At 41.2% G+C, this 27,170-nt stretch overlaps 3 non-coding genes across 3 annotated transcripts; all 3 read left to right on the top strand.

Annotated features, from left to right (window-relative positions):
• Window positions 1–459: 459 nt before the first annotated feature.
• TRNAR-UCG (transfer RNA arginine (anticodon UCG)) lies at window positions 460–532 on the top strand. The gene has a single exon. It is a non-coding gene; the product is annotated as a tRNA-Arg (tRNA).
• A 9,252-nt stretch (window positions 533–9,784) lies between these two features.
• TRNAR-UCG (transfer RNA arginine (anticodon UCG)) lies at window positions 9,785–9,857 on the top strand. Its single transcript has one exon. It is a non-coding gene; the product is annotated as a tRNA-Arg (tRNA).
• A 9,252-nt stretch (window positions 9,858–19,109) lies between these two features.
• On the top strand, window positions 19,110–19,182 carry TRNAR-UCG (transfer RNA arginine (anticodon UCG)). Its single transcript has one exon. It is a non-coding gene; the product is annotated as a tRNA-Arg (tRNA).
• Window positions 19,183–27,170: the final 7,988 nt, after the last annotated feature.

The raw sequence follows: 27,170 nt of genomic DNA, 5'->3' as shown, positions 1-27,170 counted from the left end.
TTAAACTTGGATCACTTGAAATATTCTCTTTCAAAATGAATGTTTTGAGCTGCTGTGAATTTGATTTCTAGAGGTGGTGACAGGCTTTCAGGTACGTGCTTAGGTCAAGGCCCTGTTCATGTCACTTGTATAAGCTAATTCAGGGAGCAAATTAGCAAGTCAAGAAATGGGAAGTCTGAACTACTGTCAAAGCAGTTTCATTCTCTTTTCAAATAATCGAAAAATACCATTGCAGCATAAAACAGAGTATTCAATAAAAGAAGAAAGGAGGATTAACTGCAAAAAAGCACCTCATAAGATATGAAACTTTGGAAATTATCTAGATATTGTTTGAAAAAACTCCTTTGATGGAAAGAAGATGAAGAACGGTATGGGATCCTGTCCTGCGCACCTGTAATTGATATGTTCCACATCCAATCATACACCTAACCCTAAAAACCCAAACATATTGCAGTCAGTGACCATGTGGCCTAATGGATTAGGCGTCTGACTTCGGATCAGAAGATTGAGGGTTCGAGTCCCTTCGTGGTTGAGTCGTTTTCTCACAGCACCCAACTTATCTTTACATACAAACTGGAGGCACACTCTTACAATACTCCTTTCACTCTCACTCATTAAGAAAGCCCAATACAAACTGCACAATCAGTCACGTTAACCCTTCAGCATTGCTACTTTTCTGTCTTTCTGCCATACCAAAGTACCTCTTCATAAATGCCACGGATATGCAATACGTATACAACAATATGAAATGGCACAATCATTCTGAACAGAACTGTGGGTAGATTCAGTGCAGGGAGTGTGTGCGTGCAGAAAGCAGAAACTATGCATGGGTAGAAGCTCTATGATTTTCTCCAGGAATAATGCAAATTGTCCCTCAGAAAAAGTATAGTACTAGAGAAGAATCATAAAGGATTGACACAATTGCTGCCTTTGCTGTTGCCCCAGTTGTGTAATCTGTCAAGGACTGGTCTCTTGCAGATTGAGGCACCTAGTTGCAATTGTGTGGTAAAAATCACCCTTACAACCATTTTTGCTATAAACTTGAGATCTTTCTGAGATACTATCTCACAGACTTCTTATGAATGAGGAACTCTGAAATTGTCACATTCCAATTTGTACGTCCTTAAAACTATGCTGGTTATTCAAATGGGCAGATTGTTTTTTAAATTCCTTTCTGTCTCGAGTTGTAGTTATATTGATACAGAGGCATAATTGTTGAATGATATATATTGGTTTGATTGAAATATGTTCGTAGAGGTGGTGATAGGCTTTCTGTGTCTGTCTGAGAGCAAGGACCGGTTAACGTCTTTTTCCAAGAGCAGTTTGTTGTGAAAGGTATCAGGCAAAGGAGTATGTATTGTGATGTGGTTCTCTGACTGCTTCTGTCCACTTGCCAAAAGTTCCAAGGCCCTATGATAGCACAAAAACGGTAAGATTGAAGTGGTGGGTGCCGGAGGTTTAAAATGGTCAGTTTAATTAAAGACAGAAAAGTGAAACGAATGACTGCAGAAATACTGTATGTGGCCATGAACTGAGATGAACGGATGATTTTGGAACTCTGTCTTGCAGATTACCCTCAATGCCGCAATGGATAGGGCACTACTCTCACAGACCAGGGTGTGTAAGTTTAAGTCTATCTGAGGTGTGATAGAGCGTTCCGTACTAATAATTTACCTGTATTTGGACGCTCTTTAGGCCGATGAATCTTTTGGCTAAGTGGGACTCTCCTCACCCGAGATCAGTCAATTTAATAAAATCAATAATCAATAACGAACATAAGCAATGCCCTGATCAACATAACACTTAACAATTAATCCAGAATACATTTCGGCAAACCCTGACCTTTCAGTCAGGAATAACCACACCAGTTTATTCAAAGTTAGTAAATTTATTTCCCTATATTAACAAAGCTAGCACAATGTAGATGTGTCTTAACACCAAATGATATACGTAAATGAACATTAATAGCTGTCCATAACGGCGAAACAAGTGCAATCTATGCAGCATTTGAATAACAAGGCATTCGATAATAGCAATGCAAATCACTAAAACTATAATCTGTAATGAGCTAATTGCATACATTTAGTCAGCATAACAAGGTCTCAAATTGCATCGTGCAACAAAAGGAATCCTCATCTAACCTCAAATTAGCATCGGCATGTGGGACTTCATGCAAAAACAATTTAGCAACATTAATTTAGAAAAACTCCTAGCTAGGGCTCTTATCAAAAATCAGCAGTTGGTTACCTAAAAAGAAAACACAATGCAATTGTACAATTTCCTTTCATATTTACCAAATTCAATCAGCATTCAAGGAGGTCTTCGTCTCACAGGTACCGTTTCTCGATCAGCATGGGACGGGGCAAAGGGGCAAGGTGGACGGGGCAATTGCCTCACGGCGGCAAAGGGACAAAACTATTACTTCATGCAAAGGGACGAATCAAAGTTAAAGTCTCTAGGGCGAGAATCATTTAAAGTCTCTTTCTCTCGATTAGAGAAAGCATCAAAGTCTCTTTCAAAATGGCGTCGCAGCAAGATGGGCCATAATAGCTGCAATGTCCTGCAAAATGGCGGGATGTCCAATAATGGCTGCAATGGCTGATAATAGCTGCAAAAAGGCTCCTTTCCTCTCGTGCACCTGGTTTAAATAGACAACAGTTCAAATCCAGTAGGGTCTTCCATTGGAGGGTTCATAGGTTGACTTCAAATTATCCAATCAAAAACAACAGTTCTCAAGCTTTTACTTAAGCATACATTATCCTTGGAGACGGGTACGCAAGTTGCAACATTTTATACCAATTAACTCACTTTCAGAGCTTCCATTGTCCGCACCTGCAGATTGACCTTGGAGCAAAGAGAAAAATATGCCAGGCTGGCACGAAACCTTAAGATAAGCATGTGAACGATCGCAGTGGAAAAGTACAGCTTCAAGCAAAAATACACGTTTAATAGCACTTTGGAAAAATACGAGCATCTAAACCGTGAGACCAGGCAACTAGGCCAAAGCCTTCACTAAAGTAATGCTAAGCTAAAACATTTCAAACAAGCAAATCATAGCACACGTTTATGATTATGTCGGATTAGTGCACTTCTAATACATCACGTTATATAAAGCACGCTTATAAATGTTGGCAAACTACTCTGAGGGCACATTTTGTCCCCGTACAATCTTTATTAGTTCGGTTAAAGTCATACATGATTATTTCTACACTACGTTTATGCGCTAATAAATGTAAAACCTTCATTTCAGCTTCATCATTCCCTCCTCTGATGACTACTTGTCATCACACAAACTACTCCCACAAATTTTATTCCATTAAAATTCTGTCAGTTCTCTTTTCCTTTTAGTTCCCCTAGTTTTCGCTTTGTATTCTTCTGCCATTCTTTTCATCATTTTCTCTTCCTTTCTTCTTTTAATTCTTTCCATAATCATTATTATTCCCCTTTTTATTCCGCAAATTCCAAATATGCAAATCAGTACTATTAAAATTCCCTGTATTATTTTTAGTAATATTCCATTCCAAATTCCCCCAATCCAATTTCCCACTGAAGCAAGTCCTTTTCCAACCTTCTCCCACACTCCTGGTTCTTTCAATTCCTTCAAATCTGCACTCTCTTTTGTTAGATTAGCAAGCATAGTTTTAATTTTCACACTGTTGTCGGGAATATACGTGCAACAGTGGCGCGCACCAAGCATTTTGCAAACGCCGCCATCCTTTGCTAAAAGAATGTCTAAGGCAAGCCTATTCTGAAGAGTCATAGCTCTTTCCGCTGCAAGTTCAGCATCTATCAGGATTATAGCACCTGAAAACTTTGTCAACATGTTATCCACTATAGTAGACAACTTTCTTATTTTGATGGAATTCAGCACAACTCCCAACGAAGGAATCATGGCTCCAAATATATCTCCTACCACAGCAGCTGCGGTCTCTCTTTTCTGGATACGATGGGATCCAGATGTCTTTGGAATCATCGATAGGTCATCCAGCTGATAAACCTTTGGGAACACTATACCCAAATAACATCTCCCCCACCATCCCTTTGGAAGACGATAATAGGCATTATACCCACAAATGTAATATACACCTGGAATGACAGGGTCAAGTCCGTTCATCATGAATGTCCATTTGGCCTTAAAGATAAACGTATGTTTACACTCACTCGCTCCTACGAAAATGTTGTCATAATAAGATTCACCTCGATATATACAAAATTTCCCTACATGCCAAGCATCTAAAGCTATTCTCCCTTGTGTCTTTATTGCGGCAAAATCATAATGATCTACTGAAGTCCTCTTACTTAACTCTGTTTCTAATTTCGCATTCATTTGTGCCCTTCTATCATCTGTGCGATCTAAAAAGCTTATTTCTACTGCAGAGAGCGAGCAGGTAAGATTTTCCCTATGAGCGTGAGCCGTTTCAAAAGGTTGCATTGGCTCGAAAAATTCTCTCATTATTTTAGCATCCCAATCTTTAGCAATCTGGCTTAGCTGCGCTATTATAGGAACATATGCAAAGGTAACATCATAATTCGAGTAAAAATACTGTATGTTAGTTTGACCATAAAATCTAGACATTACTATACTACATGTAATCCCGTATGTAAGAGGCATGTGGTGATAAGTCACCCCTTCCTTTTCTGATGTCGGTATCTGTGTACACACATAACAATCTTTCGCATCCATAGTCTCAACATATTCTGTTAGTAAGCGATAGAAAACGTTATACGAAAGTTCTTTCTTATCATGCAAGTGTCTCTCATCTAATTCTAGTCTTTTCAATGCGGTTAGTTCAGTGACAGTAACAGGAGCAAAAGTAGAAGCATCAATTTTCTCATTCTCACCCTTTCCATGCATTCCAAGCACAATTGCCATTATTATTAGTACACATGCAATTACCAAGCCTACACACACATATTTACAATATTTCTTTCTACTGTTTTGCGTCATGATCTGTATAGAATCAGAGAGCTAGAAGCACCTGTAAAAGAAACTATTTAACAATTCAGTTACAAAGCTGAACGAGCGCAATGTTCACACAGTCTTCTTCAAGAGGCCAGTCAATTATCGGTTAGCAGCATTTGTCTCAATTCGGCAATAAATCAGTCTCAATTCGGCCATAACTCAGTCTCAATTCAGCAATAACTCAGTCTCAATTCGGCAATAACTCAGTTTTTTTTTTTTTTTTTTTCTTAAAGTTCAATAACTCACTCTTTTCAAAGTTGGCACGTTGTCTCAAATCGTGTTTAAGAGTCAATCAGGTTTTCAAAAAGTCTTATCAGGTTAGCAAATGTCTCATCCGGTTTAGCAATGTCTCAACTGGTTGTATCACGTTATATTATAGCAAGCAATGTCATTTCATTTACCCTTTCAATCAACAGAGTCCATAAAACTTTTCTTTTCTATTGGTATCTCTTCTTCTTCGTTCTCGAGGCTTAGAGATACAAATTCGTCAGTCCAATCGTCATTGACTACATATGCCCATTCTGGACCGGAATATCTCCTGTTTGGTATCCTTTTCCTTTTCAATTTTGCTTCTCTTTTCGATTCTGCCTCACTGGTACTTTCCTCTTTGGCCAAGTCTTTTCCTTCACTTGAGGATGGTACCACGACAGTCACTTCCTTTCTTTTCTCTTTCACTTTTGGCCTTTCTCCGTCGTTCAAACTTTCTTTAGTCCTCTGTTTTACTGGTGATATACTTAGTCTTCTCTTTGCACCGTGTCCATTTGATGGACCTGCGATCTTTTCTGTGGAAGCTTGAACTTTTTCGTTCTGTTCTGCCTTATCCCCTCCTTCTGGGGAATCAATCACGTTCTCTTTTTCTTTTTCTGTATCGTCTGCTTCTGGGAAAGCCCTCCTCTGATCAGGCTCTCCTGCTTTTTCACCTCTTTCAAGCCCTTCGTCACCGTTACTTTCGTCAGGCTCTTTATCACTTTCAGCTGCTTCAGGCTCTTTGTCACCTTCAGCTGCTTCAGGCTCTTTGCTACCCTCAGCTGCTTCAGGTTCTTTGTCACCTTCAGCTGCTTCGTCGCTGTCTGAGGTTTCTCCTTGGTCTTCCCCAAGTGAGTCTGTTGCTTCGTCCTCAGAGAATATTTCTCTCTCTCCTGTTTATGCCTGTTCGCTTTCAGTTTGGTTTTGCTCTGTCTCAGCACTCAGCACTGTTTTATCAGGCACTGGCAGTTTCAGCGCTTCAACTTCCTCATCTGTGGGACACAACACTTTCTTTGTGTGACTAGCGTGAATCCAGTTGGGAACTCCCGCACACTTCACAGCGGTAGTTGTCGTCAGGATCACTTGGAAAGGGCCTTTCCAACGGGGTTCCAGACACGACTTCCTCACGTGCTTCTTTACCACGACCCAGTCACCTGCTTTCAGTGCGTGTCCTGGACCTTGGATCGGTAGCAAGGTGGTTGCTTCCACCTGGTGAGAGAAAGAGCGAACCACGTCAGGCAGACCTTTGCAGTAGTCTAACACCATATCATCTGTAATATTCAAAAGCGCGTTTGCGGGAACTGCAGGAAGTCTCATAGCCCTGCCCATGAGAATTTCGTGCGGAGACAATCCAGTCTTTCTATCAGGGGTGTTTCTCATTGACATTAACACCAAGGGCAATGCGTCAGGCCATTTCAAATTTGTCGATGCACATATTTTCGCCATTCTTGATTTCAATGTACCATTCATTTGTTCCACCAGTCCTGAGGCTTCAGGGCGATAGCTACAATGCAGTTTTTGCTCAATGTTCAGCGCTGCGCAAAGTAACTTTATCACCTCGTCATTGAAGTGACTTCCTCTATCTGATTCTAAAGAGATCGGGAATCCGAAACGTGGTATTAACTCCCTCAACAATAGTTTTGCAACTGTAAGGCTGTCATTTCTACGTGTGGGGTATGCTTCAATCCAGTGACTAAAAATGCACACAATCACCAACACATACTTCAGTCCTCCATGCACGGGCATCTCAATGAAGTCCATCTGCATCCTACTAAATGGGCCACTGGCCCTGCCAATGTGGCTCGCGTTCACAACCGTTCCCTTCCCTGGGTTCATCTGCTGGCAAGTGACACATCGATGGCAAACTGCTTCTGCAGCTTGACGGAATCTGGGGTTAAACCAATCAGTTTTGAACAATCTTATCATGGCATCTCTCCCTAGGTGAGCCTGCCCATGATAGAACCGCGCAAGCTGCGATAAGAGACTATTTGGCAAAACAAATTTTCCCTCATTTGAAACCCATAACTCATCTGCTCTCTTTATACATTGTGACTTAATCCAGGAATCTCTTTCATCCTCCCTGACGTTATTCTGTAATGCTTTTAGCTCATCTATTGTATCTACGACCTTCAAGGCAAATGCTTCAGCTGGTTCAAGTTCTGGTTCACTTATCGAATTCCATTCATCCCTGAGTAATATACAGTTCAAGGCACAAAATCTTGCGACTTGATCCGCATATGCATTTCCCAGAGAAACATAGTCCTGTCCTTTTGTATGAGCACTACACTTTACCACTGCAACTTCGGCTGGCATTTGAATGGCGTGTAACAATTCCCTTATTCTCTCCCCGTTTTTCACTGGGGATCCTGAAGAAGTCAGGAAACCTCTCTGTGACCATAGTTGTCCAAAGTCGTGCACAATTCCAAACCCGTACTGACTATCAGTATAAATGGTGACTTTCATCAATGCAGACAGTTGACATGCTCTTGTAAGGGCTACAAGTTCTGCTACTTGTGCAGAATAGACTCCTTGAAGCCAGGACGCTTCCAAGACACCTGTTACAGTACATACAGCATATCCTGCTTTCAAAATTCCCATCCCATCTCTTAGACATGAACCATCAACAAAAACAATTTGGTCATTTTCATCAAGCTTAGTATCCTTAATGTCAGGTCGAGGTTTTGTGCAAAATTCAGTCACCTGAAGGCAGTCATGCTCGACGTCTTCAGCGTTCTCAATTTCAGCATTTTCACCAGGAAGCAAGGTTGCTGGATTCAACGTAGTGCACCTTTTCAGCTGTACATTCGGTGAGCCCAGAATTATCGTTTCATACCTTGTGAGTCTTGCTCCAGTCATGTGTTGCGTTCGGGAGCGGGTCAAAAGTATCTCAACTGAGTGAGGGACCGTGACTGTTACTGGGTGTCCCATCACTATTCCTTCACTCTGAGTGAGGCTGATACCAACTGCTGCTACGGCGCGCAAACACCCTGGGAGTGCTGCTGCGACCGGATCCAAAGTAGCCGAAAAATACGCTACTGGTCTGTTTACGCCACCATGGGCTTGAGTCAAGACAGACAAAGAACATGCATCACGTTCATGACAAAACAATGTGAAAGGCTTTGTGTAATCAGGCATACCTAAAGCTGGAGCCCTGCACATGCATTCTTTCAATTCAATAAAAGCATCCATCTCATCTCCTTTCAGCTCAATTTGATCCAAGGCATCCTTCTGGGTCAATTTCAGTAAAGGCTTTGCTAGAGTTGAGAAGTTGGGAATCCACTGGCGACAGTAGCTCACCATCCCCAAAAACTTCCTCACCTCCCTCCTTGTCTTTGGTGGACTCATTTGAAGTACACTTGTTATTCTTTCCTTCATTATTCTCCGTGACCCTTTCTCTATCTGGTGACCCAAGTATTTCACTTTCTTCTGACAGAACTGCAATTTGGAAGGAGACACCTTGTGTCCATTCCTTCCCAAATGGTTCAACAGAGCAATGGTATCGGCTGTGCAGCCACTTTCTGTCTTTGATGCAATCAGTAAATCATCGATGTACTGTACTAGGGTTGACTCGAATGGCAATTCTAATGCTTCCAAGTCTTTCTTTAGAATCTGATTGAAAATTGACGGTGACTCAGAAAACCCTTGAGGAATTCGACACCAACTGTACACTCTGTCTAAGAATTTGAAACAAAAGAGAAATTGGCTGTCCTCATGAAGAGGCACCGAGAAGAATGCTTGCGACAAGTCGATGACTGAGAACCACTCGGCATCGCAAGGGACTTGAAACATTATCACAGCTGGATTTGGTACAACAGGGCAACACTTGACTATGATGTCATTTATTTTCCTCAAGTCCTGTACAATTCGGACCTTTCCACTCAGCTTTATTAATCCCATTATTGGTGAATTACATGGACTGCTTAACACTTCTTTCAGTACTCCCTGCTTTACAAATTCGTCAATGAGTTGGGCAACTTTCATGAGGGTGTCTTGTGCCATGTGGTATTGTGGGTGATAGTATATTGCAACAGAACCATTCCACTTCTTCACTGAAAAGAGTCATGCTGGTTACCCAAATGTGCAGCGTGTTATTTTATACAGCTTTCTTTATTGAAATTAAACTTGGATCACTTGAAATATTCTCTTTCAAAATGAATGTTTTGAGCTGCTGTGAATTTGATTTCTAGAGGTGGTGACAGGCTTTCAGGTACGTGCTTAGGTCAAGGCCCTGTTCATGTCACTTGTATAAGCTAATTCAGGGAGCAAATTAGCAAGTCAAGAAATGGGAAGTCTGAACTACTGTCAAAGCAGTTTCATTCTCTTTTCAAATAATCGAAAAATACCATTGCAGCATAAAACAGAGTATTCAATAAAAGAAGAAAGGAGGATTAACTGCAAAAAAGCACCTCATAAGATATGAAACTTTGGAAATTATCTAGATATTGTTTGAAAAAACTCCTTTGATGGAAAGAAGATGAAGAACGGTATGGGATCCTGTCCTGCGCACCTGTAATTGATATGTTCCACATCCAATCATACACCTAACCCTAAAAACCCAAACATATTGCAGTCAGTGACCATGTGGCCTAATGGATTAGGCGTCTGACTTCGGATCAGAAGATTGAGGGTTCGAGTCCCTTCGTGGTTGAGTCGTTTTCTCACAGCACCCAACTTATCTTTACATACAAACTGGAGGCACACTCTTACAATACTCCTTTCACTCTCACTCATTAAGAAAGCCCAATACAAACTGCACAATCAGTCACGTTAACCCTTCAGCATTGCTACTTTTCTGTCTTTCTGCCATACCAAAGTACCTCTTCATAAATGCCACGGATATGCAATACGTATACAACAATATGAAATGGCACAATCATTCTGAACAGAACTGTGGGTAGATTCAGTGCAGGGAGTGTGTGCGTGCAGAAAGCAGAAACTATGCATGGGTAGAAGCTCTATGATTTTCTCCAGGAATAATGCAAATTGTCCCTCAGAAAAAGTATAGTACTAGAGAAGAATCATAAAGGATTGACACAATTGCTGCCTTTGCTGTTGCCCCAGTTGTGTAATCTGTCAAGGACTGGTCTCTTGCAGATTGAGGCACCTAGTTGCAATTGTGTGGTAAAAATCACCCTTACAACCATTTTTGCTATAAACTTGAGATCTTTCTGAGATACTATCTCACAGACTTCTTATGAATGAGGAACTCTGAAATTGTCACATTCCAATTTGTACGTCCTTAAAACTATGCTGGTTATTCAAATGGGCAGATTGTTTTTTAAATTCCTTTCTGTCTCGAGTTGTAGTTATATTGATACAGAGGCATAATTGTTGAATGATATATATTGGTTTGATTGAAATATGTTCGTAGAGGTGGTGATAGGCTTTCTGTGTCTGTCTGAGAGCAAGGACCGGTTAACGTCTTTTTCCAAGAGCAGTTTGTTGTGAAAGGTATCAGGCAAAGGAGTATGTATTGTGATGTGGTTCTCTGACTGCTTCTGTCCACTTGCCAAAAGTTCCAAGGCCCTATGATAGCACAAAAACGGTAAGATTGAAGTGGTGGGTGCCGGAGGTTTAAAATGGTCAGTTTAATTAAAGACAGAAAAGTGAAACGAATGACTGCAGAAATACTGTATGTGGCCATGAACTGAGATGAACGGATGATTTTGGAACTCTGTCTTGCAGATTACCCTCAATGCCGCAATGGATAGGGCACTACTCTCACAGACCAGGGTGTGTAAGTTTAAGTCTATCTGAGGTGTGATAGAGCGTTCCGTACTAATAATTTACCTGTATTTGGACGCTCTTTAGGCCGATGAATCTTTTGGCTAAGTGGGACTCTCCTCACCCGAGATCAGTCAATTTAATCAAATCAATAATCAATAACGAACATAAGCAATGCCCTGATCAACATAACACTTAACAATTAATCCAGAATACATTTCGGCAAACCCTGACCTTTCAGTCAGGAATAACCACACCAGTTTATTCAAAGTTAGTACATTTATTTCCCTATATTAACAAAGCTAGCACAATGTAGATGTGTCTTAACACCAAATGATATACGTAAATGAACATTAATAGCTGTCCATAACGGCGAAACAAGTGCAATCTATGCAGCATTTGAATAACAAGGCATTCGATAATAGCAATGCAAATCACTAAAACTATAATCTGTAATGAGCTAATTGCATACATTTAGTCAGCATAACAAGGTCTCAAATTGCATCGTGCAACAAAAGGAATCCTCATCTAACCTCAAATTAGCATCGGCATGTGGGACTTCATGCAAAAACAATTTAGCAACATTAATTTAGAAAAACTCCTAGCTAGGGCTCTTATCAAAAATCAGCAGTTGGTTACCTAAAAAGAAAACACAATGCAATTGTACAATTTCCTTTCATATTTACCAAATTCAATCAGCATTCAAGGAGGTCTTCGTCTCACAGGTACCGTTTCTCGATCAGCATGGGACGGGGCAAAGGGGCAAGGTGGACGGGGCAATTGCCTCACGGCGGCAAAGGGACAAAACTATTACTTCATGCAAAGGGACGAATCAAAGTTAAAGTCTCTAGGGCGAGAATCATTTAAAGTCTCTTTCTCTCGATTAGAGAAAGCATCAAAGTCTCTTTCAAAATGGCGTCGCAGCAAGATGGGCCATAATAGCTGCAATGTCCTGCAAAATGGCGGGATGTCCAATAATGGCTGCAATGGCTGATAATAGCTGCAAAAAGGCTCCTTTCCTCTCGTGCACCTGGTTTAAATAGACAACAGTTCAAATCCAGTAGGGTCTTCCATTGGAGGGTTCATAGGTTGACTTCAAATTATCCAATCAAAAACAACAGTTCTCAAGCTTTTACTTAAGCATACATTATCCTTGGAGACGGGTACGCAAGTTGCAACATTTTATACCAATTAACTCACTTTCAGAGCTTCCATTGTCCGCACCTGCAGATTGACCTTGGAGCAAAGAGAAAAATATGCCAGGCTGGCACGAAACCTTAAGATAAGCATGTGAACGATCGCAGTGGAAAAGTACAGCTTCAAGCAAAAATACACGTTTAATAGCACTTTGGAAAAATACGAGCATCTAAACCGTGAGACCAGGCAACTAGGCCAAAGCCTTCACTAAAGTAATGCTAAGCTAAAACATTTCAAACAAGCAAATCATAGCACACGTTTATGATTATGTCGGATTAGTGCACTTCTAATACATCACGTTATATAAAGCACGCTTATAAATGTTGGCAAACTACTCTGAGGGCACATTTTGTCCCCGTACAATCTTTATTAGTTCGGTTAAAGTCATACATGATTATTTCTACACTACGTTTATGCGCTAATAAATGTAAAACCTTCATTTCAGCTTCATCATTCCCTCCTCTGATGACTACTTGTCATCACACAAACTACTCCCACAAATTTTATTCCATTAAAATTCTGTCAGTTCTCTTTTCCTTTTAGTTCCCCTAGTTTTCGCTTTGTATTCTTCTGCCATTCTTTTCATCATTTTCTCTTCCTTTCTTCTTTTAATTCTTTCCATAATCATTATTATTCCCCTTTTTATTCCGCAAATTCCAAATATGCAAATCAGTACTATTAAAATTCCCTGTATTATTTTTAGTAATATTCCATTCCAAATTCCCCCAATCCAATTTCCCACTGAAGCAAGTCCTTTTCCAACCTTCTCCCACACTCCTGGTTCTTTCAATTCCTTCAAATCTGCACTCTCTTTTGTTAGATTAGCAAGCATAGTTTTAATTTTCACACTGTTGTCGGGAATATACGTGCAACAGTGGCGCGCACCAAGCATTTTGCAAACGCCGCCATCCTTTGCTAAAAGAATGTCTAAGGCAAGCCTATTCTGAAGAGTCATAGCTCTTTCCGCTGCAAGTTCAGCATCTATCAGGATTATAGCACCTGAAAACTTTGTCAACATGTTATCCACTATAGTAGACAACTTTCTTATTTTGATGGAATTCAGCACAACTCCCAACGAAGGAATCATGGCTCCAAATATATCTCCTACCACAGCAGCTGCGGTCTCTCTTTTCTGGATACGATGGGATCCAGATGTCTTTGGAATCATCGATAGGTCATCCAGCTGATAAACCTTTGGGAACACTATACCCAAATAACATCTCCCCCACCATCCCTTTGGAAGACGATAATAGGCATTATACCCACAAATGTAATATACACCTGGAATGACAGGGTCAAGTCCGTTCATCATGAATGTCCATTTGGCCTTAAAGATAAACGTATGTTTACACTCACTCGCTCCTACGAAAATGTTGTCATAATAAGATTCACCTCGATATATACAAAATTTCCCTACATGCCAAGCATCTAAAGCTATTCTCCCTTGTGTCTTTATTGCGGCAAAATCATAATGATCTACTGAAGTCCTCTTACTTAACTCTGTTTCTAATTTCGCATTCATTTGTGCCCTTCTATCATCTGTGCGATCTAAAAAGCTTATGTCTACTGCAGAGAGCGAGCAGGTAAGATTTTCCCTATGAGCGTGAGCCGTTTCAAAAGGTTGCATTGGCTCGAAAAATTCTCTCATTATTTTAGCATCCCAATCTTTAGCAATCTGGCTTAGCTGCGCTATTATAGGAACATATGCAAAGGTAACATCATAATTCGAGTAAAAATACTGTATGTTAGTTTGACCATAAAATCTAGACATTACTATACTACATGTAATCCCGTATGTAAGAGGCATGTGGTGATAAGTCACCCCTTCCTTTTCTGATGTCGGTATCTGTGTACACACATAACAATCTTTCGCATCCATAGTCTCAACATATTCTGTTAGTAAGCGATAGAAAACGTTATACGAAAGTTCTTTCTTATCATGCAAGTGTCTCTCATCTAATTCTAGTCTTTTCAATGCGGTTAGTTCAGTGACAGTAACAGGAGCAAAAGTAGAAGCATCAATTTTCTCATTCTCACCCTTTCCATGCATTCCAAGCACAATTGCCATTATTATTAGTACACATGCAATTACCAAGCCTACACACACATATTTACAATATTTCTTTCTACTGTTTTGCGTCATGATCTGTATAGAATCAGAGAGCTAGAAGCACCTGTAAAAGAAACTATTTAACAATTCAGTTACAAAGCTGAACGAGCGCAATGTTCACACAGTCTTCTTCAAGAGGCCAGTCAATTATCGGTTAGCAGCATTTGTCTCAATTCGGCAATAAATCAGTCTCAATTCGGCCATAACTCAGTCTCAATTCAGCAATAACTCAGTCTCAATTCGGCAATAACTCAGTTTTTTTTTTTTTTTTTTTCTTAAAGTTCAATAACTCACTCTTTTCAAAGTTGGCACGTTGTCTCAAATCGTGTTTAAGAGTCAATCAGGTTTTCAAAAAGTCTTATCAGGTTAGCAAATGTCTCATCCGGTTTAGCAATGTCTCAACTGGTTGTATCACGTTATATTATAGCAAGCAATGTCATTTCATTTACCCTTTCAATCAACAGAGTCCATAAAACTTTTCTTTTCTATTGGTATCTCTTCTTCTTCGTTCTCGAGGCTTAGAGATACAAATTCGTCAGTCCAATCGTCATTGACTACATATGCCCATTCTGGACCGGAATATCTCCTGTTTGGTATCCTTTTCCTTTTCAATTTTGCTTCTCTTTTCGATTCTGCCTCACTGGTACTTTCCTCTTTGGCCAAGTCTTTTCCTTCACTTGAGGATGGTACCACGACAGTCACTTCCTTTCTTTTCTCTTTCACTTTTGGCCTTTCTCCGTCGTTCAAACTTTCTTTAGTCCTCTGTTTTACTGGTGATATACTTAGTCTTCTCTTTGCACCGTGTCCATTTGATGGACCTGCGATCTTTTCTGTGGAAGCTTGAACTTTTTCGTTCTGTTCTGCCTTATCCCCTCCTTCTGGGGAATCAATCACGTTCTCTTTTTCTTTTTCTGTATCGTCTGCTTCTGGGAAAGCCCTCCTCTGATCAGGCTCTCCTGCTTTTTCACCTCTTTCAAGCCCTTCGTCACCGTTACTTTCGTCAGGCTCTTTATCACTTTCAGCTGCTTCAGGCTCTTTGTCACCTTCAGCTGCTTCAGGCTCTTTGCTACCCTCAGCTGCTTCAGGTTCTTTGTCACCTTCAGCTGCTTCGTCGCTGTCTGAGGTTTCTCCTTGGTCTTCCCCAAGTGAGTCTGTTGCTTCGTCCTCAGAGAATATTTCTCTCTCTCCTGTTTATGCCTGTTCGCTTTCAGTTTGGTTTTGCTCTGTCTCAGCACTCAGCACTGTTTTATCAGGCACTGGCAGTTTCAGCGCTTCAACTTCCTCATCTGTGGGACACAACACTTTCTTTGTGTGACTAGCGTGAATCCAGTTGGGAACTCCCGCACACTTCACAGCGGTAGTTGTCGTCAGGATCACTTGGAAAGGGCCTTTCCAACGGGGTTCCAGACACGACTTCCTCACGTGCTTCTTTACCACGACCCAGTCACCTGCTTTCAGTGCGTGTCCTGGACCTTGGATCGGTAGCAAGGTGGTTGCTTCCACCTGGTGAGAGAAAGAGCGAACCACGTCAGGCAGACCTTTGCAGTAGTCTAACACCATATCATCTGTAATATTCAAAAGCGCGTTTGCGGGAACTGCAGGAAGTCTCATAGCCCTGCCCATGAGAATTTCGTGCGGAGACAATACAGTCTTTCTATCAGGGGTGTTTCTCATTGACATTAACACCAAGGGCAATGCGTCAGGCCATTTCAAATTTGTCGATGCACATATTTTCGCCATTCTTGATTTCAATGTACCATTCATTTGTTCCACCAGTCCTGAGGCTTCAGGGCGATAGCTACAATGCAGTTTTTGCTCAATGTTCAGCGCTGCGCAAAGTAACTTTATCACCTCGTCATTGAAGTGACTTCCTCTATCTGATTCTAAAGAGATCGGGAATCCGAAACGTGGTATTAACTCCCTCAACAATAGTTTTGCAACTGTAAGGCTGTCATTTCTACGTGTGGGGTATGCTTCAATCCAGTGACTAAAAATGCACACAATCACCAACACATACTTCAGTCCTCCATGCACGGGCATCTCAATGAAGTCCATCTGCATCCTACTAAATGGGCCACTGGCCCTGCCAATGTGGCTCGCGTTCACAACCGTTCCCTTCCCTGGGTTCATCTGCTGGCAAGTGACACATCGATGGCAAACTGCTTCTGCAGCTTGACGGAATCTGGGGTTAAACCAATCAGTTTTGAACAATCTTATCATGGCATCTCTCCCTAGGTGAGCCTGCCCATGATAGAACCGCGCAAGCTGCGATAAGAGACTATTTGGCAAAACAAATTTTCCCTCATTTGAAACCCATAACTCATCTGCTCTCTTTATACATTGTGACTTAATCCAGGAATCTCTTTCATCCTCCCTGACGTTATTCTGTAATGCTTTTAGCTCATCTATTGTATCTACGACCTTCAAGGCAAATGCTTCAGCTGGTTCAAGTTCTGGTTCACTTATCGAATTCCATTCATCCCTGAGTAATATACAGTTCAAGGCACAAAATCTTGCGACTTGATCCGCTTATGCATTTCCCAGAGAAACATAGTCCTGTCCTTTTGTATGAGCACTACACTTTACCACTGCAACTTCGGCTGGCATTTGAATGGCGTGTAACAATTCCCTTATTCTCTCCCCGTTTTTCACTGGGGATCCTGAAGAAGTCAGGAAACCTCTCTGTGACCATAGTTGTCCAAAGTCGTGCACAATTCCAAACCCGTACTGACTATCAGTATAAATGGTGACTTTCATCAATGCAGACAGTTGACATGCTCTTGTAAGGGCTACAAGTTCTGCTACTTGTGCAGAATAGACTCCTTGAAGCCAGGACGCTTCCAAGACACCTGTTACAGTACATACAGCATATCCTGCTTTCAAAATTCCCATCCCATCTCTTAGACATGAACCATCAACAAAAACAATTTGGTCATTTTCATCAAGCTTAGTATCCTTAATGTCAGGTCGAGGTTTTGTGCAAAATTCAGTCACCTGAAGGCAGTCATGCTCGACGTCTTCAGCGTTCTCAATTTCAGCATTTTCACCAGGAAGCAAGGTTGCTGGATTCAACGTAGTGCACCTTTTCAGCTGCACATTCGGTGAGCCCAGAATTATCGTTTCATACCTTGTGAGTCTTGCTCCAGTCATGTGTTGCGTTCGGGAGCGGGTCAAAAGTATCTCAACTGAGTGAGGGACCGTGACTGTTACTGGGTGTCCCATCACTATTCCTTCACTCTGAGTGAGGCTGATACCAACTGCTGCTACGGCGCGCAAACACCCTGGGAGTGCTGCTGCGACCGGATCCAAAGTAGCCGAAAAATACGCTACTGGTCTGTTTACGCCACCATGGGCTTGAGTCAAGACAGACAAAGAACATGCATCACGTTCATGACAAAACAATGTGAAAGGCTTTGTGTAATCAGGCATACCTAAAGCTGGAGCCCTGCACATGCATTCTTTCAATTCAATAAAAGCATCCATCTCATCTCCTTTCAGCTCAATTTGATCCAAGGCATCCTTCTGGGTCAATTTCAGTAAAGGCTTTGCTAGAGTTGAGAAGTTGGGAATCCACTGGCGACAGTAGCTCACCATCCCCAAAAACTTCCTCACCTCCCTCCTTGTCTTTGGTGGACTCATTTGAAGTACACTTGTTATTCTTTCCTTCATTATTCTCCGTGACCCTTTCTCTATCTGGTGACCCAAGTATTTCACTTTCTTCTGACAGAACTGCAATTTGGAAGGAGACACCTTGTGTCCATTCCTTCCCAAATGGTTCAACAGAGCAATGGTATCGGCTGTGCAGCCACTTTCTGTCTTTGATGCAATCAGTAAATCATCGATGTACTGTACTAGGGTTGACTCGAATGGCAATTCTAATGCTTCCAAGTCTTTCTTTAGAATCTGATTGAAAATTGACGGTGACTCAGAAAACCCTTGAGGAATTCGACACCAACTGTACACTCTGTCTAAGAATTTGAAACAAAAGAGAAATTGGCTGTCCTCATGAAGAGGCACCGAGAAGAATGCTTGCGACAAGTCGATGACTGAGAACCACTCGGCATCGCAAGGGACTTGAAACATTATCACAGCTGGATTTGGTACAACAGGGCAACACTTGACTATGATGTCATTTATTTTCCTCAAGTCCTGTACAATTCGGACCTTTCCACTCAGCTTTATTAATCCCATTATTGGTGAATTACATGGACTGCTTAACACTTCTTTCAGTACTCCCTGCTTTACAAATTCGTCAATGAGTTGGGCAACTTTCATGAGGGTGTCTTGTGCCATGTGGTATTGTGGGTGATAGTATATTGCAACAGAACCATTCCACTTCTTCACTGAAAAGAGTCATGCTGGTTACCCAAATGTGCAGCGTGTTATTTTATACAGCTTTCTTTATTGAAATTAAACTTGGATCACTTGAAATATTCTCTTTCAAAATGAATGTTTTGAGCTGCTGTGAATTTGATTTCTAGAGGTGGTGACAGGCTTTCAGGTACGTGCTTAGGTCAAGGCCCTGTTCATGTCACTTGTATAAGCTAATTCAGGGAGCAAATTAGCAAGTCAAGAAATGGGAAGTCTGAACTACTGTCAAAGCAGTTTCATTCTCTTTTCAAATAATCGAAAAATACCATTGCAGCATAAAACAGAGTATTCAATAAAAGAAGAAAGGAGGATTAACTGCAAAAAAGCACCTCATAAGATATGAAACTTTGGAAATTATCTAGATATTGTTTGAAAAAACTCCTTTGATGGAAAGAAGATGAAGAACGGTATGGGATCCTGTCCTGCGCACCTGTAATTGATATGTTCCACATCCAATCATACACCTAACCCTAAAAACCCAAACATATTGCAGTCAGTGACCATGTGGCCTAATTGATTAGGCGTCTGACTTCGGATCAGAAGATTGAGGGTTCGAGTCCCTTCGTGGTTGAGTCGTTTTCTCACAGCACCCAACTTATCTTTACATACAAACTGGAGGCACACTCTTACAATACTCCTTTCACTCTCACTCATTAAGAAAGCCCAATACAAACTGCACAATCAGTCACGTTAACCCTTCAGCATTGCTACTTTTCTGTCTTTCTGCCATACCAAAGTACCTCTTCATAAATGCCACGGATATGCAATACGTATACAACAATATGAAATGGCACAATCATTCTGAACAGAACTGTGGGTAGATTCAGTGCAGGGAGTGTGTGCGTGCAGAAAGCAGAAACTATGCATGGGTAGAAGCTCTATGATTTTCTCCAGGAATAATGCAAATTGTCCCTCAGAAAAAGTATAGTACTAGAGAAGAATCATAAAGGATTGACACAATTGCTGCCTTTGCTGTTGCCCCAGTTGTGTAATCTGTCAAGGACTGGTCTCTTGCAGATTGAGGCACCTAGTTGCAATTGTGTGGTAAAAATCACCCTTACAACCATTTTTGCTATAAACTTGAGATCTTTCTGAGATACTATCTCACAGACTTCTTATGAATGAGGAACTCTGAAATTGTCACATTCCAATTTGTACGTCCTTAAAACTATGCTGGTTATTCAAATGGGCAGATTGTTTTTTAAATTCCTTTCTGTCTCGAGTTGTAGTTATATTGATACAGAGGCATAATTGTTGAATGATATATATTGGTTTGATTGAAATATGTTCGTAGAGGTGGTGATAGGCTTTCTGTGTCTGTCTGAGAGCAAGGACCGGTTAACGTCTTTTTCCAAGAGCAGTTTGTTGTGAAAGGTATCAGGCAAAGGAGTATGTATTGTGATGTGGTTCTCTGACTGCTTCTGTCCACTTGCCAAAAGTTCCAAGGCCCTATGATAGCACAAAAACGGTAAGATTGAAGTGGTGGGTGCCGGAGGTTTAAAATGGTCAGTTTAATTAAAGACAGAAAAGTGAAACGAATGACTGCAGAAATACTGTATGTGGCCATGAACTGAGATGAACGGATGATTTTGGAACTCTGTCTTGCAGATTACCCTCAATGCCGCAATGGATAGGGCACTACTCTCACAGACCAGGGTGTGTAAGTTTAAGTCTATCTGAGGTGTGATAGAGCGTTCCGTACTAATAATTTACCTGTATTTGGACGCTCTTTAGGCCGATGAATCTTTTGGCTAAGTGGGACTCTCCTCACCCGAGATCAGTCAATTTAATCAAATCAATAATCAATAACGAACATAAGCAATGCCCTGATCAACATAACACTTAACAATTAATCCAGAATACATTTCGGCAAACCCTGACCTTTCAGTCAGGAATAACCACACCAGTTTATTCAAAGTTAGTAAATTTATTTCCCTATATTAACAAAGCTAGCACAATGTAGATGTGTCTTAACACCAAATGATATACGTAAATGAACATTAATAGCTGTCCATAACGGCGAAACAAGTGCAATCTATGCAGCATTTGAATAACAAGGCATTCGATAATAGCAATGCAAATCACTAAAACTATAATCTGTAATGAGCTAATTGCATACATTTAGTCAGCATAACAAGGTCTCAAATTGCATCGTGCAACAAAAGGAATCCTCATCTAACCTCAAATTAGCATCGGCATGTGGGACTTCATGCAAAAACAATTTAGCAACATTAATTTAGAAAAACTCGTAGCTAGGGCTCTTATCAAAAATCAGCAGTTGGTTACCTAAAAAGAAAACACAATGCAATTGTACAATTTCCTTTCATATTTACCAAATTCAATCAGCATTCAAGGAGGTCTTCGTCTCACAGGTACCGTTTCTCGATCAGCATGGGACGGGGCAAACGGGCAAGGTGGACGGGGCAATTGCCTCACGGCGGCAAAGGGACAAAACTATTACTTCATGCAAAGGGACGAATCAAAGTTAAAGTCTCTAGGGCGAGAATCATTTAAAGTCTCTTTCTCTCGATTAGAGAAAGCATCAAAGTCTCTTTCAAAATGGCGTCGCAGCAAGATGGGCCATAATAGCTGCAATGTCCTGCAAAATGGCGGGATGTCCAATAATGGCTGCAATGGCTGATAATAGCTGCAAAAAGGCTCCTTTCCTCTCGTGCACCTGGTTTAAATAGACAACAGTTCAAATCCAGTAGGGTCTTCCATTGGAGGGTTCATAGGTTGACTTCAAATTATCCAATCAAAAACAACAGTTCTCAAGCTTTTACTTAAGCATACATTATCCTTGGAGACGGGTACGCAAGTTGCAACATTTTATACCAATTAACTCACTTTCAGAGCTTCCATTGTCCGCACCTGCAGATTGACCTTGGAGCAAAGAGAAAAATATGCCAGGCTGGCACGAAACCTTAAGATAAACATGTGAACGATCGCAGTGGAAAAGTACAGCTTCAAGCAAAAATACACGTTTAATAGCACTTTGGAAAAATACGAGCATCTAAACCGTGAGACCAGGCAACTAGGCCAAAGCCTTCACTAAAGTAATGCTAAGCTAAAACATTTCAAACAAGCAAATCATAGCACACGTTTATGATTATGTCGGATTAGTGCACTTCTAATACATCACGTTATATAAAGCACGCTTATAAATGTTGGCAAACTACTCTGAGGGCACATTTTGTCCCCGTACAATCTTTATTAGTTCGGTTAAAGTCATACATGATTATTTCTACACTACGTTTATGCGCTAATAAATGTAAAACCTTCATATCAGCTTCATCATTCCCTCCTCTGATGACTACTTGTCATCACACAAACTACTCCCACAAATTTTATTCCATTAAAATTCTGTCAGTTCTCTTTTCCTTTTAGTTCCCCTAGTTTTCGCTTTGTATTCTTCTGCCATTCTTTTCATCATTTTCTCTTCCTTTCTTCTTTTAATTCTTTCCATAATCATTATTATTCCCCTTTTTATTCCGCAAATTCCAAATATGCAAATCAGTACTATTAAAATTCCCTGTATTATTTTTAGTAATATTCCATTCCAAATTCCCCCAATCCAATTTCCCACTGAAGCAAGTCCTTTTCCAACCTTCTCCCACACTCCTGGTTCTTTCAATTCCTTCAAATCTGCACTCTCTTTTGTTAGATTAGCAAGCATAGTTTTAATTTTCACACTGTTGTCGGGAATATACGTGCAACAGTGGCGCGCACCAAGCATTTTGCAAACGCCGCCATCCTTTGCTAAAAGAATGTCTAAGGCAAGCCTATTCTGAAGAGTCATAGCTCTTTCCGCTGCAAGTTCAGCATCTATCAGGATTATAGCACCTGAAAACTTTGTCAACATGTTATCCACTATAGTAGACAACTTTCTTATTTTGATGGAATTCAGCACAACTCCCAACGAAGGAATCATGGCTCCAAATATATCTCCTACCACAGCAGCTGCGGTCTCTCTTTTCTGGATACGATGGGATCCAGATGTCTTTGGAATCATCGATAGGTCATCCAGCTGATAAACCTTTGGGAACACTATACCCAAATAACATCTCCCCCACCATCCCTTTGGAAGACGATAATAGGCATTATACCCACAAATGTAATATACACCTGGAATGACAGGGTCAAGTCCGTTCATCATGAATGTCCATTTGGCCTTAAAGATAAACGTATGTTTACACTCACTCGCTCCTACGAAAATGTTGTCATAATAAGATTCACCTCGATATATACAAAATTTCCCTACATGCCAAGCATCTAAAGCTATTCTCCCTTGTGTCTTTATTGCGGCAAAATCATAATGATCTACTGAAGTCCTCTTACTTAACTCTGTTTCTAATTTCGCATTCATTTGTGCCCTTCTATCATCTGTGCGATCTAAAAAGCTTATTTCTACTGCAGAGAGCGAGCAGGTAAGATTTTCCCTATGAGCGTGAGCCGTTTCAAAAGGTTGCATTGGCTCGAAAAATTCTCTCATTATTTTAGCATCCCAATCTTTAGCAATCTGGCTTAGCTGCGCTATTATAGGAACATATGCAAAGGTAACATCATAATTCGAGTAAAAATACTGTATGTTAGTTTGACCATAAAATCTAGACATTACTATACTGCATGTTATCCCGTATGTAAGAGGCATGTGGTGATAAGTCACCCCTTCCTTTTCTGATGTCGGTATCTGTGTACACACATAACAATCTTTCGCATCCATAGTCTCAACATATTCTGTTAGTAAGCGATAGAAAACGTTATACGAAAGTTCTTTCTTATCATGCAAGTGTCTCTCATCTAATTCTAGTCTTTTCAATGCGGTTAGTTCAGTGACAGTAACAGGAGCAAAAGTAGAAGCATCAATTTTCTCATTCTCACCCTTTCCATGCATTCCAAGCACAATTGCCATTATTATTAGTACACATGCAATTACCAAGCCTACACACACATATTTACAATATTTCTTTCTACTGTTTTGCGTCATGATCTGTATAGAATCAGAGAGCTAGAAGCACCTGTAAAAGAAACTATTTAACAATTCAGTTACAAAGCTGAACGAGCGCAATGTTCACACAGTCTTCTTCAAGAGGCCAGTCAATTATCGGTTAGCAGCATTTGTCTCAATTCGGCAATAAATCAGTCTCAATTCGGCCATAACTCAGTCTCAATTCAGCAATAACTCAGTCTCAATTCGGCAATAACTCAGTTTTTTTTTTTTTTTTTTTCTTAAAGTTCAATAACTCACTCTTTTCAAAGTTGGCACGTTGTCTCAAATCGTGTTTAAGAGTCAATCAGGTTTTCAAAAAGTCTTATCAGGTTAGCAAATGTCTCATCCGGTTTAGCAATGTCTCAACTGGTTGTATCACGTTATATTATAGCAAGCAATGTCATTTCATTTACCCTTTCAATCAACAGAGTCCATAAAACTTTTCTTTTCTATTGGTATCTCTTCTTCTTCGTTCTCGAGGCTTAGAGATACAAATTCGTCAGTCCAATCGTCATTGACTACATATGCCCATTCTGGACCGGAATATCTCCTGTTTGGTATCCTTTTCCTTTTCAATTTTGCTTCTCTTTTCGATTCTGCCTCACTGGTACTTTCCTCTTTGGCCAAGTCTTTTCCTTCACTTGAGGATGGTACCACGACAGTCACTTCCTTTCTTTTCTCTTTCACTTTTGGCCTTTCTCCGTCGTTCAAACTTTCTTTAGTCCTCTGTTTTACTGGTGATATACTTAGTCTTCTCTTTGCACCGTGTCCATTTGATGGACCTGCGATCTTTTCTGTGGAAGCTTGAACTTTTTCGTTCTGTTCTGCCTTATCCCCTCCTTCTGGGGAATCAATCACGTTCTCTTTTTCTTTTTCTGTATTGTCTGCTTCTGGGAAAGCCCTCCTCTGATCAGGCTCTCCTGCTTTTTCACCTCTTTCAAGCCCTTCGTCACCGTTACTTTCGTCAGGCTCTTTATCACTTTCAGCTGCTTCAGGCTCTTTGTCACCTTCAGCTGCTTCAGGCTCTTTGCTACCCTCAGCTGCTTCAGGTTCTTTGTCACCTTCAGCTGCTTCGTCGCTGTCTGAGGTTTCTCCTTGGTCTTCCCCAAGTGAGTCTGTTGCTTCGTCCTCAGAGAATATTTCTCTCTCTCCTGTTTATGCCTGTTCGCTTTCAGTTTGGTTTTGCTCTGTCTCAGCACTCAGCACTGTTTTATCAGGCACTGGCAGTTTCAGCGCTTCAACTTCCTCATCTGTGGGACACAACACTTTCTTTGTGTGACTAGCGTGAATCCAGTTGGGAACTCCCGCACACTTCACAGCGGTAGTTGTCGTCAGGATCACTTGGAAAGGGCCTTTCCAACGGGGTTCCAGACACGACTTCCTCACGTGCTTCTTTACCACGACCCAGTCACCTGCTTTCAGTGCGTGTCCTGGACCTTGGATCGGTAGCAAGGTGGTTGCTTCCACCTGGTGAGAGAAAGAGCGAACCACGTCAGGCAGACCTTTGCAGTAGTCTAACACCATATCATCTGTAATATTCAAAAGCGCGTTTGCGGGAACTGCAGGAAGTCTCATAGCCCTGCCCATGAGAATTTCGTGCGGAGACAATCCAGTCTTTCTATCAGGGGTGTTTCTCATTGACATTAACACCAAGGGCAATGCGTCAGGCCATTTCAAATTTGTCGATGCACATATTTTCGCCATTCTTGATTTCAATGTACCATTCATTTGTTCCACCAGTCCTGAGGCTTCAGGGCGATAGCTACAATGCAGTTTTTGCTCAATGTTCAGCGCTGCGCAAAGTAACTTTATCACCTCGTCATTGAAGTGACTTCCTCTATCTGATTCTAAAGAGATCGGGAATCCGAAACGTGGTATTAACTCCCTCAACAATAGTTTTGCAACTGTAAGGCTGTCATTTCTACGTGTGGGGTATGCTTCAATCCAGTGACTAAAAATGCACACAATCACCAACACATACTTCAGTCCTCCATGCACGGGCATCTCAATGAAGTCCATCTGCATCCTACTAAATGGGCCACTGGCCCTGCCAATGTGGCTCGCGTTCACAACCGTTCCCTTCCCTGGGTTCATCTGCTGGCAAGTGACACATCGATGGCAAACTGCTTCTGCAGCTTGACGGAATCTGGGGTTAAACCAATCAGTTTTGAACAATCTTATCATGGCATCTCTCCCTAGGTGAGCCTGCCCATGATAGAACCGCGCAAGCTGCGATAAGAGACTATTTGGCAAAACAAATTTTCCCTCATTTGAAACCCATAACTCATCTGCTCTCTTTATACATTGTGACTTAATCCAGGAATCTCTTTCATCCTCCCTGACGTTATTCTGTAATGCTTTTAGCTCATCTATTGTATCTACGACCTTCAAGGCAAATGCTTCAGCTGGTTCAAGTTCTGGTTCACTTATCGAATTCCATTCATCCCTGAGTAATATACAGTTCAAGGCACAAAATCTTGCGACTTGATCCGCATATGCATTTCCCAGAGAAACATAGTCCTGTCCTTTTGTATGAGCACTACACTTTACCACTGCAACTTCGGCTGGCATTTGAATGGCGTGTAACAATTCCCTTATTCTCTCCCCGTTTTTCACTGGGGATCCTGAAGAAGTCAGGAAACCTCTCTGTGACCATAGTTGTCCAAAGTCGTGCACAATTCCAAACCCGTACTGACTATCAGTATAAATGGTGACTTTCATCAATGCAGACAGTTGACATGCTCTTGTAAGGGCTACAAGTTCTGCTACTTGTGCAGAATAGACTCCTTGAAGCCAGGACGCTTCCAAGACACCTGTTACAGTACATACAGCATATCCTGCTTTCAAAATTCCCATCCCATCTCTTAGACATGAACCATCAACAAAAACAATTTGGTCATTTTCATCAAGCTTAGTATCCTTAATGTCAGGTCGAGGTTTTGTGCAAAATTCAGTCACCTGAAGGCAGTCATGCTCGACGTCTTCAGCGTTCTCAATTTCAGCATTTTCACCAGGAAGCAAGGTTGCTGGATTCAACGTAGTGCACCTTTTCAGCTGCACATTCGGTGAGCCCAGAATTATCGTTTCATACCTTGTGAGTCTTGCTCCAGTCATGTGTTGCGTTCGGGAGCGGGTCAAAAGTATCTCAACTGAGTGAGGGACCGTGACTGTTACTGGGTGTCCCATCACTATTCCTTCACTCTGAGTGAGGCTGATACCAACTGCTGCTACGGCGCGCAAACACCCTGGGAGTGCTGCTGCGACCGGATCCAAAGTAGCCGAAAAATACGCTACTGGTCTGTTTACGCCACCATGGGCTTGAGTCAAGACAGACAAAGAACATGCATCACGTTCATGACAAAACAATGTGAAAGGCTTTGTGTAATCAGGCATACCTAAAGCTGGAGCCCTGCACATGCATTCTTTCAATTCAATAAAAGCATCCATCTCATCTCCTTTCAGCTCAATTTGATCCAAGGCATCCTTCTGGGTCAATTTCAGTAAAGGCTTTGCTAGAGTTGAGAAGTTGGGAATCCACTGGCGACAGTAGCTCACCATCCCCAAAAACT

Source organism: Pleurodeles waltl, chromosome 4_1, assembly GCF_031143425.1.
Source record: "Pleurodeles waltl isolate 20211129_DDA chromosome 4_1, aPleWal1.hap1.20221129, whole genome shotgun sequence".
NCBI classification, from domain to species: Eukaryota; Metazoa; Chordata; class Amphibia; order Caudata; family Salamandridae; genus Pleurodeles; species Pleurodeles waltl.
The sequence above is the reverse complement of the archived record's forward strand: the minus strand, read 5'-3'. Positions and strand labels throughout refer to the sequence as shown.